The 14,175-nt window shown below is 45.6% G+C and overlaps 3 non-coding genes across 3 annotated transcripts; all 3 read left to right on the forward strand.

Annotated features, from left to right (window-relative positions):
* The first annotated feature begins 13,098 nt into the window (after window positions 1–13,098).
* Window positions 13,099–13,171, forward strand: Trnat-cgu (transfer RNA threonine (anticodon CGU)). The gene has a single exon. It is a non-coding gene; the product is annotated as a tRNA-Thr (tRNA).
* Window positions 13,172–13,493: 322 nt separating this feature from the next.
* On the forward strand, window positions 13,494–13,565 carry Trnae-uuc (transfer RNA glutamic acid (anticodon UUC)). The gene has a single exon. It is a non-coding gene; the product is annotated as a tRNA-Glu (tRNA).
* Window positions 13,566–13,861: 296 nt separating this feature from the next.
* Trnak-uuu (transfer RNA lysine (anticodon UUU)) lies at window positions 13,862–13,934 on the forward strand. The gene has a single exon. It is a non-coding gene; the product is annotated as a tRNA-Lys (tRNA).
* The last annotated feature ends 241 nt before the right edge of the window (window positions 13,935–14,175 follow it).

Here is a 14,175-nt window from a genome sequence, read left to right on the forward strand (position 1 = left end):
TTAGGCTTCTTGTGGAAAGTATGTGTGTTTGTTTTTGTTTCCGCCATATTTGTGACGTCATGGGTCAAAGCAGACGGGCGGGATCGGACGCTTCCGTATTTACGAAAACTGTGCTCCTTCCACTGGGGTTGCACGGTGTTGACGACCGAAGGCCGTGGTTCCGCGTTGTTTCACACCACACCATTTTGGGTCTCGACGTTACTGCGTCGCCGCAGAACATACAGGCTCGGAACTGGCGGTCACTTTATGAAAGGTCCCCTTTTGAACATTTATACAAGACTGTGCTTAAACTGACACCCAATATTTTTTAGCGCAACGCAATCTGACTTTCAGAAATCCCTACAAAGGAATGGCCCTGACTAACATTAACCTGTACCTTTCACAAATCACTTACCGCACAAAAATCTTCGTTACTCAAGCTACTGCAATACAGCGAGCGCCACTACCGCCAGCTAAATAAAAGATTCAAACTACGGAAGGCACTAACTACCAGTAGGCATAGTTAGCAATTGAAAGATGATAACAGAGAACAAAGTTTTGGTGTAACAAGAATTTGCATATTCAGAAAACGACGGTAAAAATTTACGAGACCTAGAAAACTGTGGACTTGTTTTTTTGTGGATGGAACTGGAATCGCTATGATTGCTTCTAACTTTTCAGGATCCGGCTGAATGCCTTCAGAAGAAATAGTATGTCCCAAAAACTTCACCTTTGTCCTACCGAATTCAGACTTTTCCAAATTACTGTAATTCCAGATTCTGCAAAAATACGTAACAAACTGTTGAGGATGCGATTATGTTGTTCCCATGAAGCTTCTGCTATTAGAATATCGTCCACATATAAGGTGATGTGACGTTTTAAGAACTCAGGTAATATGGAATTTAGCCCGCGAATGAATGCTGCTGAAGAAATGTTCAAACCAAAAGGAAGTTTCCGAAACTGATAACAAACGCCGAAACAAAGGAAAGCTGTGTATTTTCTACGTTCTGGATGAAGTTCGATCTGATAAAAGGTGGATCTGAGATCAATGGAAGACAACACTTTTACACCATTAAAATTTTGAAGAAGTTCTTCCATCGTCTGCGGCCTGTCTGTTTCAGGAATGATGATAGTATTGTCTCGAATCTAAGACAAGCCTGATCGATCCATTTTTCTTCTCAACAACATGTAACGGATTGTTGTATGAGCTTACTGCAGGCTCAATAATGCCCTCGTCAAGCATAGATTGTATTTCTGTTCTAACACGGTCCCTATAATGTGCTGGAATTACGTATGGTCTAACACAAAATTTAGTATGCTCACGAACACGAAATTGGTATTGAAATCCCTTGATTGTTCCTGTTTTGTAAGTAAAATCTGTGGAATGTGCTTGTAAAATCTCAAAAAGGTCCTGCCTATCAGTGTCATTACAATTCTCAATTGTTTGAATTTTATTCTGAATTAACTCATTAATTTCAAATATGCCGTCGATGTCATCCCTGTCAGTACTTGCAGAGTGATTGTTAGTGTCTAGTTCCGTAGAAAATTCCGAACTGTTGTCTAACAGAAGAAGAAGAAGCCGATTAATTTCCTCGTCATTGTTTGAGAGCCAATCTTCAAATTTCAAAGCTATTGACTTACCTTTTTTCTCTAAACTTATTTCAGCATCGTGAAAGTTTAAGATTGCTTTGTATTCATTCAAAAAGTTTACTCCCAATATAATTTCCGTCGACAATAATGGAACAATAAGAAAGTTCATAGAGAAGCTGTGGCTTTGGCAAAAGAATTCTAAATTGGTTTGTTGGCGTACATCTACATTTTTTCCAAAGATTGCACCTTGTAATTTAATCTTACGTAACGGAAGTGTTGGGCAATCGTTCGATTTGTTGCATTTGCTAAAAGCTGTTTCACTAATTACTGAAATGGGACTGCCAGAGTCAAGTACTGCCGTAAATTTTACGTCATTTACAGTAATGTGAATCACAGGATGTGCAATGTTGTTATGTTTTACGTCGTGTTCCTGGAGTAAGATGTCCCTAATGTCTTCCATTTTTACGTAATTACTAGCTACGGCAGCTGCGTCGTCAGATTCATAAGTACGTTTTGTGGCTGCCAGCGGTGTGAGTCATTGCCTATTGTCTCTTTGTTGGCGCGCGTCGTTATTGGGATTAGGAGACCTAACTTCTACAAATTCAACGTGACGAGAGGGCCCTGCCCTGTTTAAATCCCGCCAGTTCTGATGCAGTTCAGGTCTGTCGTTACGATCATATCGTCTGTCATGTCGGTAGATTCCATAGTTTCTTTCTTGTCGGTCACGTGGTGGAGAATTTCTCCTTGAATCATAACTGCGCACTGGACCGTTGCATCTGAAGTTATTCTGTCTCCCTTGATAATAATTATTTTGGTTCCCATATTGTCTGTTTCTCTGATTGTCTCTGTGATAGTCATTACCGCGGAGAGGTGATCTTTCCCTGTAGTTATTACTACTCTGCCAACGGTTGTCATATGGATGGTGTCTGTTTTGGTCACGATTTGTGTTGTGAGAATAGCCTTGTCGTGTCCAGTTATTACTCCTTTCATCGCTGAATTCGCTGAATTGCGACGGATGTGACCTGTAATTGTTGTGTTCCTGGTTTCGCGTTCTGCGATTGTCAGTGTCAATTTCTAATTCTTGTAAGAGTCCCTGAAATGCTTCAATGTCGTCTTTGCAACGTCCTGCCAAAATAATATGTCGTAAATGTTCAGGCAGTTTGATTAAGCAAATGCGAATGAGTTCTGAGGGGCTGTATGGGTTTGAAAGATACTGATTCTTATGCAACATGTCTTCAGAATATTTGACAAGACTGGAAAATTCAGATTGTTCGAAACGTTTCATCATTATGATGCCATGTTCTACTCGGTCTTGTGTGGCTTGAGACCAATATGCTGAGAGGAAGGCATGGTAAAACTCTCCTTCACTGTGGCAATCGTGAATAACCGACCGCATTCTTACAGCTGGTTCATTCTCCAAGTAGCCACACATAAATTCTAATCTGTGTTCTAACGACCAGTTGGGAGGAAAACAATGAGAGAATTGATGGAGCCACGCTTGGGGATGAATGTCGGCAGAATTCTTAAACGTTTTGAATTTACGTGTAGTAATGAACAGCTTATAGTTGAAATCATCGTGTCGGCGAGTCGCACATCGCTCATTGTTACTTCGTTTCGGCGGTTCGATCTCAAAATCCAATGCGCCTTGTCAATTTCTTTCATAATTTCCGAAGTGTCCTGTGTTATTATTTTGTGGTTGTTCCGTATTTCTATGTCCCTCTTCCCGTACTGGAGCGCGAGTGTCCTCTGAAATATGTAATTCTTGTATTACCTGCGTCAACTGATCTTGTAATTCCCGGATTTCTCTTTTGTACTGTGTATTGATTTGATTTTGATTTTGTTTGAATTTTCTATTTTGTTCATACTCTTGTGTGTCAGTGAAGGCTACGGGTCTTGTGTCATTCAGGTCATCATCTACCTTTGTAGATAAGTTAGTGACCTGATCCGAAAGTTCGGCTACTTTCTCTGATAGTGAACACATTTCCTCAATGTGTTTTTCTGAACCAAGTTTGAGTGTCCATTTGTGTTGAAATCGAATCTACTGTGTCTTTTAAGTTTTCCTGAGTTTTTGCAAGTTGCGTAAGCGAATCGGTAGATGCAACTGAGTCAATTTTAGCCCACAAGGTCTCATGATTTTCATGAACAATGGTTTGCAGTTCTTTTATGGCTGCTTCGTGATTCTGTAATGTATTATCATGCCGCGAAAAATTAGGTTGAAAATGCTCACAAATTTGTGTTTTTACGTCATTACAGACTTTTTGACATTTCGATTCAATGTTATGTAACTCAGTAGTTAAATCTTCACGTGTTTGTTCAAGCGTGGTGTCTAACTTCCGAAGATTTTGTTCCATTGTGTCTAACTTTTGAAGCTTTTGCTGTGTTTGTCTCTGATTTTGTTCCATTTGTTGCATTAGCTGTAATAACAATGCATTAGTGTCTGGAATCTGTTCCTCTACGCTTTTCGGCAGTGCATTTGCACCGGCAACATTCACATTTTGACAAGCAGAAAATGTGTCTTGACTTATTTGAGAAAACGGTGAGGACGCAAAACCTGACTCTACAGTATTTGCAAAATTGTGTCCTGTCATTTCGGATTCCTGAGGCGAGCTGTTACCAAGCGATCGATCGATAATGCTTCCCTGTTCACTACTTGTTTCACTGTGTACACCATTATTTGCAACCCGCTCCATTTCCCTATGCGCAATTACCAAATTACTACTTTGAACATTAGTTAATTCATTACACAGTGGCGCTAACACACTGCTTTCGTCTTCACTGTCATTTTTCAGTCTACTTTGGAGCCTAGTATTACGTTTTTCACACACCATTATTGTCACAATATTTCACACGATAACACAGAAAAGCACAATTTGAAGAGCAAAAATAAGAGACCACATTAACGTAGCACTGAAAATATATAGTTAATTGCAACTGCGAAATACTTGGTGCAAATCTACATGTGTGCCACACCTGTTTTACTGTACAACAATGAAAGACTGCAACTACAAAGGAAATTCTCTCTACAATTACGCGCTAGCAATAAACAAAATCTACACTAATTACACAAACTACAAGAAAAAATGAGAAGATTCCAGTGAGGTATCCTAGGCTAAGGGTCGCCATATGAAACGTCCCCTTTTGAACATTTATACAAGACTGTGCTTAAACTGACACCCAATATTTTGTAGCGCAATGCAATCTGACTTTCAGAAATGCCTACAAAGGAATGGCCCTGACTAACATTAACCTGTACCTTTCACAAATCACTTACCTCACAAAAATCTTCGTTACTCAAGCTACTGCAATACAGCGAGCGCCACTACCGCCAGCTAAAGAAAAGATTCAAACTACGGAAGGCACTAACTACTAGTAGGCATAGTTAGCAATTGAAAGATGATAATAGAGAACAAACAATGTATTTACCTTAAGAGTCATAATATATATAGTAATTCATAATATCCAGTATTACAAATTATCAAAACTCCGCCATCTCTCTCCCGACATCCACCACTGCTGGCGGCTCACCTCCAACTGCGCAATGCTACGCGCTGTTCACATCCAGCTGCCCAACACTACAATGGCAGACAACAATGCAAACTAGCCACAGACTGCACACAGCACAGCCAGTGATTTTCATACAGAGCGTTACGTGGCGTTACCAATAAGAAAACATAAACAGCCTACTTACAACTTCGTACTGGTATTCGCGTTCTTTGTTGTACACATGCTTCGCGACGGCTCAATTTGCTACAAAAAGTCGACCTCATAAACACGTTTATTCTGTCGCGGGCATGGTACGTTGCGCAGCTGCTCAGCGTCCCGAAATTGATTGCACGTTCCATCTCACGTGTTGTCTTTTGGTTACTGTGGCGTCATGAAATTTTTAAGGTGCGGGCGTCGGTTTGTGTCCTTGACAGATCCTTGGCAGGCCTAGGACTTGTGGATTTTGGACGTAAATGTGCGGCGTTGCTTGTAAACCGCACAGCTGCGCTGCAGACCTGCTGTCCGGGTGGCACCACGGCTGCTTTATTGGAGATTCATCGGCCGGCGTCTGAGTGCGCCCCCGTTTCTGTCGCAGACATTCCGTATCGTTTGTCGTTCCTGCGAGAATATTATCTCACTCGCAGTTACGTTTTAAGAACTGCTAACGATCCACACTGTACGGCTCGGCGTCTCTACGCCGACCTGATGGGACGGACGCCGGTTCACAAGTTGGAGGTTCGCCACCCTACTGTGAACTGGAAACAGGTGTGGGCGAACATCAATGCCAGCGTGTTGCCAACCGACGTTTCGGCGTTGTGGTTAAGGTTGGTGAACAACACCTTACCGACCAACCGACGCCTCGCCGACATCCACCTCCGCGCCTCGCCCAACTGTGGCAGGTGTGGCGCGCCTGACGCCACGGCTGCAGTGTCGGGCTGTTGCAGCCATGTGGTCGCTTTGTCAGATCATGCTCGCCCTTATTCACAGAACTGTACCGGCAAGTGTCACCGTCGATTCCGTTATTACCCCTGATTTTAAGTATTTTCCACGTGCAAGGCATACAACTACTGTGTGGTTACTTGAACATACGGTTTACGCCCTGATTGGTCTGGAACTGTCTGATGCATTTTCTTATTTGATATCTCTGGGATTATTTTGTGACGTCGAAACGTAAAACGACATACTGTGCAGATTTCGCGAACTATTTGAATGTAGCGATCTCTCACGCTTACAAAAAAGTTCTGAGAGTTTGAATTTTCTTTCTTACATTTATTCATTAATTTGATATCAATTTTTTTTTCTCTAACTTTGGACGCTTTGGCGTCCTGTTTGTGGTACTGACATACACATTTTCTTCCTCCATTTATGGTGACGCAATTCGGGCCGTGTATTACCTCAATGTGTAAATGGTTATTACTGCCACGTCTATTATGTTTAGCTTACGTGCCTGTTTTTCTCGGTCACTTTGCTTTTACGCGTGCAGTGTCGCCTTCTTATGTGTTGGGCTCCCTTTCTGTGGCATGTTATTGCCAGGTACTTCAGGTTTTTTTTTCTTTTTTCTTGCCGCTTGGCGAGCTAATTGCCCACTATTTTACTTTTATTCTTTTTGTGTGATGACCCTGCATGTGTGTTTAGCTATTATTCTGCGGCATGATAATGCAGGTACTTTAATTTTCATTATTTTTGATGCGTGGCGAACTTGCAGCCTAATATTTCACATTTATTTTTTGTGGCGGTGATCCGGCATAATGTGTTTCACTATCTTTCTGTAGCATGATAATGCAGGTACTTTAATTTTCATTATTTTTGAAGTGTGGCGAACTTGCAGCATAATCTTTCACATTTATTTTTTGTGGCGGTGTTCCTGCATATGTGTTTGAACTATTATTCTGTGGCATGTCAATGCCAGGTAATATCGTTGTCATTTTTTTTCTCTTAAGCGTGTTGAGCTAAAAAAATACAGCGGTTCTCGTCCCATCACCGAAGTTAAGCAACATCGGGCCCGGTTAGTACTTGGGTGGCTGCCCGCTTGGGAACACCGGGTGCTGTTGGCTCTATTTAAAAAAAAAAAAAATACACCGGTTCTCGTCCGATCACCGAAGTTAAGCAACATTGGGCCCGGTTAGTACTTGGATGGCTGCCCGCCTGGGAACACCAGGTGCTGTTGGCTCTATTAAAAAAAGAAAAATACACCAGTTCTCGTCCCATCACCGAAGTTAAGCAACATCGGGGCCGGTTAGTACTTGGATGGGTGACCGCCCTGGAACACCAGGTGCTGTTGGCTCTATGAAAAAAAAAAAAAAAATAAATACACCGGTTCTCGTCCGATCAACATTGGGCCCGGTTAGTACTTGGATGGCTGCCTGCCTGGGAACACCGGGTGCTGTTGGCTCTATTAAAAAAAAAAAAATACACCGGTTCTCGTCCGATCACCGAAGTTAAGCAACATCGGGCCCGGTTAGTACTTGGGTGGCTGCCCGCTTGGGAACACTAGGTGCTGTAGGCTCTATTAAAAAAGAAATTCTCCAGTTCTCGTCCGATCACCGAAGTTAAGCACCAACGCTTCTGAATCCTACAATGCTCCATTCATTGAGTGGGAATTTCACAGTGCCCTTGCCGCTTGCCCTGATACCGCTCCCGGGCCCGATCGCATCCACTGTCAGATGCTGAAACACCTTTCAGTGGACTGCAAGCGACGCCTCCTCGACCTTTACAACCGTCTCTGGGTCGAGGGTGAGTTTCCGTCGCAATGGCGAGGAAGCATTGTCATCCCCGTTCTGAAACCGGGCAAGAGCCCTTTGGAGGTGGACAGCTACGCCCCATTAGCCTCACCAACGTTCTTTGTAAGCTTCTCGAACGGATGGTGAGCCGGCGCTTGAATTGCGTATTGGAGTCTCGGGGCCTTCTGGCTCCGTCTCAGGGTGGGTTCCGGAGGGGCCGCTCCGCCGCCGACAATCTGGTGAGCCTGGAGTCAGCCATCCGTACTGCCTTTGCTCGCCGTCAGCACCTGGTCGCTGTCTTTTTCGATATGCAGAAGGCGTACGATACGACATGGCGTCATCACATCCTTTCTACGCTTCATGGATGGGGTCTTCGGGGCCCTCTGCCGATCTTTATCAGAAATTTTCTGTCGTATCGTACCTTCCGCGTGCAAGCCGCACACCTCATATAGTTCCACCCACGTCCAGGAGAACGGTGTGCCACAGGGTTCTGTTTTAAGTGTCTGCCTGCTTTTAATAGACATTAACGGGCTCGCTGCGGCCGTGGGAAATTCTGTCTCTGCTTCCCTGCATGCTGACGACTTCTGCCTTTATTACAGCTCTACTGGCATTGCAGCCGTTGAACGTCAGCTACAGGGTGCTATCCGCAAGGCGCAGTCTTGGGCTGTAGCTCATGGGTTCCAGTTTTCGGCAGCCAAGACCTGTGTTATGTATTTCTGCCGGCGACGCACTGTCCACCCGGAGCCGCGGCTTTATCTAGCTGGCGACCTTCTTTCAGTGGTAGAATCACACAGGTTTTTGGGGTGGTTTTCGATGCCCGGTTGACTTGGCTGCCTCATATCCGGCAGCTCAAACAGGCGTGTTGGCGGCATCTCAATGCTCTGCGATGTTTGAGCCACACTCGCTGGGGCGCCAACCGATCTACCCTGTTGCGGCTCTACCAGGCTTTAATCCAGTCTCGCCTGGATTATGGGAGCCTAGCCTATGGCTCAGCATCCCCATCTGCGTTGCGGGTGCTGGACCCAATCCTCCATAGCGGGATACGCCTTGCCACTGGTGCTTTTCGGACCAGCCCTGTGGACAGCATACTGGTGGAGGCAGGTGTCCCTCCACTGCGGTTACGACGCCAACAATTACTGGCCGCTTATGCTGTCCATGTTTTTAGCTTTCCCGGGCATCCAAATTGCCGTGTCCTGTTCCCGCAGTCAGTCGTCCATCTGCCAGACAGTCGGCCCCGGTCGGGTTGTCCGATCGTCGTACGCATCAAAGAGCTTCTCTCCGGGATTAGGGGTTTCACTGTTCCACCTCCTTTCCGGCCCCTTTGCGTACACCCCCATGGTGTGTTCCTCGCCCTTGCCTTCGGCTCGACTTGGCACAGGGCCCGAAGGACTCAGTCCCTCCAGAGGCCTTCTGCCGCCGCTTTTATTCTATCCTGGCCACGTTTCAGGGCTCTGGCATTGTTTTCACTGACGGTTCGATGGTTGCTGGTCGTGTCGGGTATGCATTAACTCTAGGGAACCATTCCGAACAACGTTCGTTGCTGGATGGCTGCAGCGTTTACACTGCTGAGCTGGTCGCCATCTTTCGTGCCCTAGAGTATATCCGCTCCTGCTCAGGTGAGTCCTTCGTTATCTGTAGCGATTCCCTGAGCGGTTTACGAGCTCTCGACCAGTGTTTTCCTCGTTCTCGTCTGGTGATGGCTATCCATGAGTCCCTGCATACTCTTGCGTGTTGCGGCCGCTCTGTGGTCTTTGTGTGGACCCCCGGTCATGTCGGTATCCCGGGCAATGAACGTGTTGACCGCCTGGCGAAAGAGGCCACAAGACAACCGTCTGTGGATGTTGGCCTCCCAGAGACTGATTTGCGGACAGTCCTTCGCCGAAAAGTTTTTGCGTTTTGGGACGCTGAATGGCGCGATCGGATCACGCCCAATAAACTCCGTGCCATTAAGGAGACGACGACTGTGTAGATGTCATCCATGCGAGCCAACCGCAGGGACTCAGTCGTCCTTTGTCGGCTCCACATTGGCCACTCCCGGCTGACACACAGTTATTTACTGCGCCGGGAGGACCCTCCTGTATGTCGCTGCGGGGTGGCTTTGACAGTGGCCCACATTTTGTTGGCCTGCCCCCTTTTAGCTGTGGTCAGGCAGACATTTGCGCTGCCTGATACGCTCCCTGCCCTTGTATCTGATGACCCTGTTCTGGCTGACTTAGTTTTACGTTTTATTCGGGCAGGGGGTTTTTATTCTTTAATCTGAGTGTTTCTGTTTTATTTTATTATTTTGTGTTGATTCTGGCCTTTGCCCTACGGTTTTAAACTAAGTTTTTAATGTGTTTCCGGTGGTTGGCTTTTACTTTTTTTGTTCCTATTGTCGGCCAACCACCATCACACTCCGTGTGATTTTATTTCGTTTTGTCTGGTCCTTGTCTCTTTCTTTTGTTCTGTGTCGTCTGTCTCCTATTCTGTTGAACATTTTTTTATTCTCTGTGGGTATTTATAGTATTTTGGAAAAAGGGACCGATGACCTCTGCAGTTTGGTCCCTTTAATCCTTAAACCAACCAACCAACCAACCAACCAACCAACCGAAGTTCAGCAACATCGTGCCCGGATAGTACTTGGATGGCTGACCGCCTGGGAACACCGGGTGCTGTTGGCACTATTAAAAAAATAAAAGTAAAAAAAATACACCGGATCCCGTCCGATCACTGAAGTTAAACAACATCGGGCCCAGTTAGTACTTGGATGGCTGCCCGCCTGGGAACACTGGGTGCTGTTAGCTCTATTAAAAAAAAAGAAATACACCGGTTCTCGTCCGATCACCGAAGTTAAGCAACATCGGGCCCGGTTAGTACTTGGATGGCTGCCCGCCTGGGAACACCGGGTGCTGTAGGCTCTATTAAAAAAAAAAAAAAAAAAAATACTCCGGTTCCCTCCGATCACTGAAGTTAAGCAACATCGGGCCCGGTTAGTACTTGGATGGCTGCCCGCCTGGGAACACTGGGTGCTGTTGGCTCTATTAAATAAATAATTTTCTATAACTACCTTTAGACTTTGCAAATATTAGTCAGAATATGTTAAATACAAAAAAATTCACACTTTTTATTATTATATTGATCTGTCTGAAGAAGTTAAGTACCATGCACGAGCTCATACTTGCTTCGAATTCTGCACCTCATGCAGTTGAAAAATTCCTCCTCATTTCCAGCACCTTCATTTGATTAGTTTCTCAAGTAATGAGGAAGCCTTTATTCCACTTTTCTCGCGTGTACTGAACAGTCTGCTGCTTCGATCCATGAAATCTTCCCTGTGTTGCCCTGAAAGTTTAGCATGTTGAACTTAAAGCATTTAATTTATTCTTCATCTGACATCAGCTACGAAAATTAACTTGTGTGTTATTAGATTTTCTTTTTGTTGCACAGACTTTTGTGGTCTCTGCTTCAGGAATAACCATTAACTTACAATTATATGTGTGAACCAATTGTGAACTGCAGATTCATAGAGTCATGTTTCTCAACCATCACAGATATGATTTTGTATCCATTATTAATCGCTACAATTTACTGTTCTCATAGAATTAAGCAAACTTAATGACAGTAATAATTTATCCTCTTAACTCCCTACAGTGGATCAACAGGAATTGGAGATCCAGTTTAAATGTGATGTATGTTCCTAAAAAACAAGGGACACAGCGCATATTCCCATAGCTGGCAGCATGAAGAAAATTGCTGCCTGCTCACGACTAACCTTCCCACATTTGGCCAAGTTGATGCTGCTGCATCCTATCCCACCCTTTTGAAAACTAAGCAAAATTCGCACCTAACTTCGCTGCATACTTCCCAAAAGGTTACCAGAAGTCCACAGTACAGCCAACAGCTAATACTAAGTATCAGAGATACTTCGTTGCACCTGTAAGACTTGGGTTAGTTCACTAAATTCTCTCTAAAGGTGGACAAAATAATTTTTCAATCCATATTGCAGGTATGTAACACTATGCATTTAAGGGTTAAAATTGTATTCTATTGTGTATTCTACTCCAGCAGTGTTTTACGTAAATGTATAGTATTTATGCTGTAGAGTGGTGTTTACAAACCCTACTTGATAACAGTGAATGTGCAATCAAGAAAATGTAACAAAAAATTAATATTTAATAAAGTTTAATAAGATAAAGTGGTTAAGGTGTCTGACTAGAAATCAGATTCCCTCTGGGAGCGTAGGTTCGAGTCCTACCGACTGCGTCCGTTTTTTTTCTTTTTTTCTTTAGGAAGGAGGAGCAGAAAATTTCGCGGTTTGCGTGTCGTTTTGGCACCTCGCCACACCTCTCCTCTCACAGCCGTTTATAGCGCCTGTCCTTTTGATAAGGGCGAATTCCAAGCGTCAGCTTTCGCGTCAGCCGAGCAAAGTCGGGACATACTACAGGATGGCCCGCTTAGACCAACGACGGAAAGAAAACGTTAATTTAACAGCACGTGGCTCACATACTCATTCGCAAGAATTTGCGCCCGTTGCGGTGGCCGGGAATCGAACCCGGATCAACTGCTTGGAAGGCGTGATAGTAGCTGTAGGCGCTTTACGAGGTAGGAGGGTGCATCCACACGCATCCGGGTAGCGCCTCCACGCACGCGCCTCCACGCACGCTGCGTCTTTGGGCAAGACTCGTCGCCGCGGCCGCAACGTTACTCACACGATAGTGATGAGCGGTCGCTATAAGGCAGTGTAGTGGGGGACTCCGCGTGTGTAGCACTTTTTTCGGTCGTATCCGACGTCGCTGGGTGGCAATCCCACTTTCCCTGCAGACAGCTGCTCGGGAATGTGCTCGGCAAGCACGGACGTCATCGGACGTCCGCCCCCAACAAATGCAACTAACAAAATGAGAACAACAACTAAAAAAGTGGTAGGTTGTTGGCCTACCACGCGGGCGGCCCGGGTTCGATTCCCGGCCGATGCATCGTTTTGCTGTTCTCGCTCTAATGCCGCCGCGCCGATTGCTCGCTTGAGCTGCGTCAGCCTCAGGAATGTGTAGCAGGATTCGCTGTGAGAAGAACCAAACGCGCAGCACGCAAGAGGACGTACTTGGACGGTCGCGTGCTATTTCTGAACTCTAGCGTCGGCCTGGCCCTACAGGCCGCTGTGTCCAGGTGCCGCAAGGGCGATGTACTGTAACCTCAGGCAGTGCTGCTTTCCGTTGAAAAAGCTGCGGCAGCAGTTTAATCTAGCCAGTCGGGAAAGCACGTGTAGCAACACAGCAGATTCTTGAGAAAGCGCGAACTGTCTATCTCTAATATGTGGGACTTACCAAGTTTCCTGGGACGTTTGTTGCAACGTGCCTCGGTAGCGCAGTAGGTAGCGCGTAAGTCTCGTAGTCTTAAGGTCGTGAGTTCGATCCTCACCCGGGGAATTTAATTTGCTGTACATAATGGCTGAATTAACGGCGTTGCTGTTGCTAGGGAACGAACTTAATTGTCGTTTGTTATCCCCAAGGAGTCCACGCCTCAGCGTCAAAATGTTTACTTCCAATTATGGCAAGGTACAACTTTGATCTTTCTCCTCCCCTGTTATGAGTAAAATATGATGCAAACAGCAATGAATAGTCAGGTTCGAGCTGTGCGCCATGCCAGTCTGCACGCACAAATACGCTCGCAAACAGAGAACACCACTGAGTCCGGATTCAGCACGAAATGCGGGAGGAGAGGGAGTAAATCTCACGTTTATTGAGCAAATCCGTTGTGGTCCAGTGGCTAGGATACCTGGCTTTCACCCAGGAGGCCAGGGTTCGATTCCCGGTACCGGAAGAGAAGTTCGTGCGCACACGTCCCTCCATGTTTTGGCCTTCCAACCTTCGTTTGTCGCCCTCCTTCCGGAGCTTCAACCGAACGTAATCGGGGAAAACAGGCACAAGATGCAATTACTGTCAGCACCGGGATAAAGGCAGAAGAGGCACTGGTCCGCTGTTGGGCTGCTACCAGCGTCAGTGGGAAGCCGGTGAAGTCGCCAGTTGCGCCAGAAGCCAGCAATTACCGTAGTACGCCTACACACGCGTTCCAATTATTCACATTGCTTGCAGCCGCTCCACCCACAACGGGCGTGAGCCCGGATAGCTCAGTCGGTAGAGCATTAGGCTTTTAACCTAAGGGTCCAGTGTTCGAGTCCCTGTCCGGGCGAAGATTTTTAACGCTTCCGTAATGGCTCGTCTCGTAACGCTGGTAGCCCTGCCGTAATCAGTGCACAGAGTTAGTTTCCTGTCAACATTCTGCGGAGACCGGTTGGATTTTTCACGATTCGAGGGAAGCTTCAGATACGAGCAGTCGTGGCCGAGTGGTTACAGACTGTAACGGAAATTAGCGATGTCAGACAATGCACTAAGCTCTCAGAGTCAAATGTATTCTTTTTCTTGGTAATTAT

Source organism: Schistocerca cancellata, chromosome 3 (assembly GCF_023864275.1).
Source record: "Schistocerca cancellata isolate TAMUIC-IGC-003103 chromosome 3, iqSchCanc2.1, whole genome shotgun sequence".
NCBI lineage: Eukaryota > Metazoa > Arthropoda > Insecta > Orthoptera > Acrididae > Schistocerca > Schistocerca cancellata.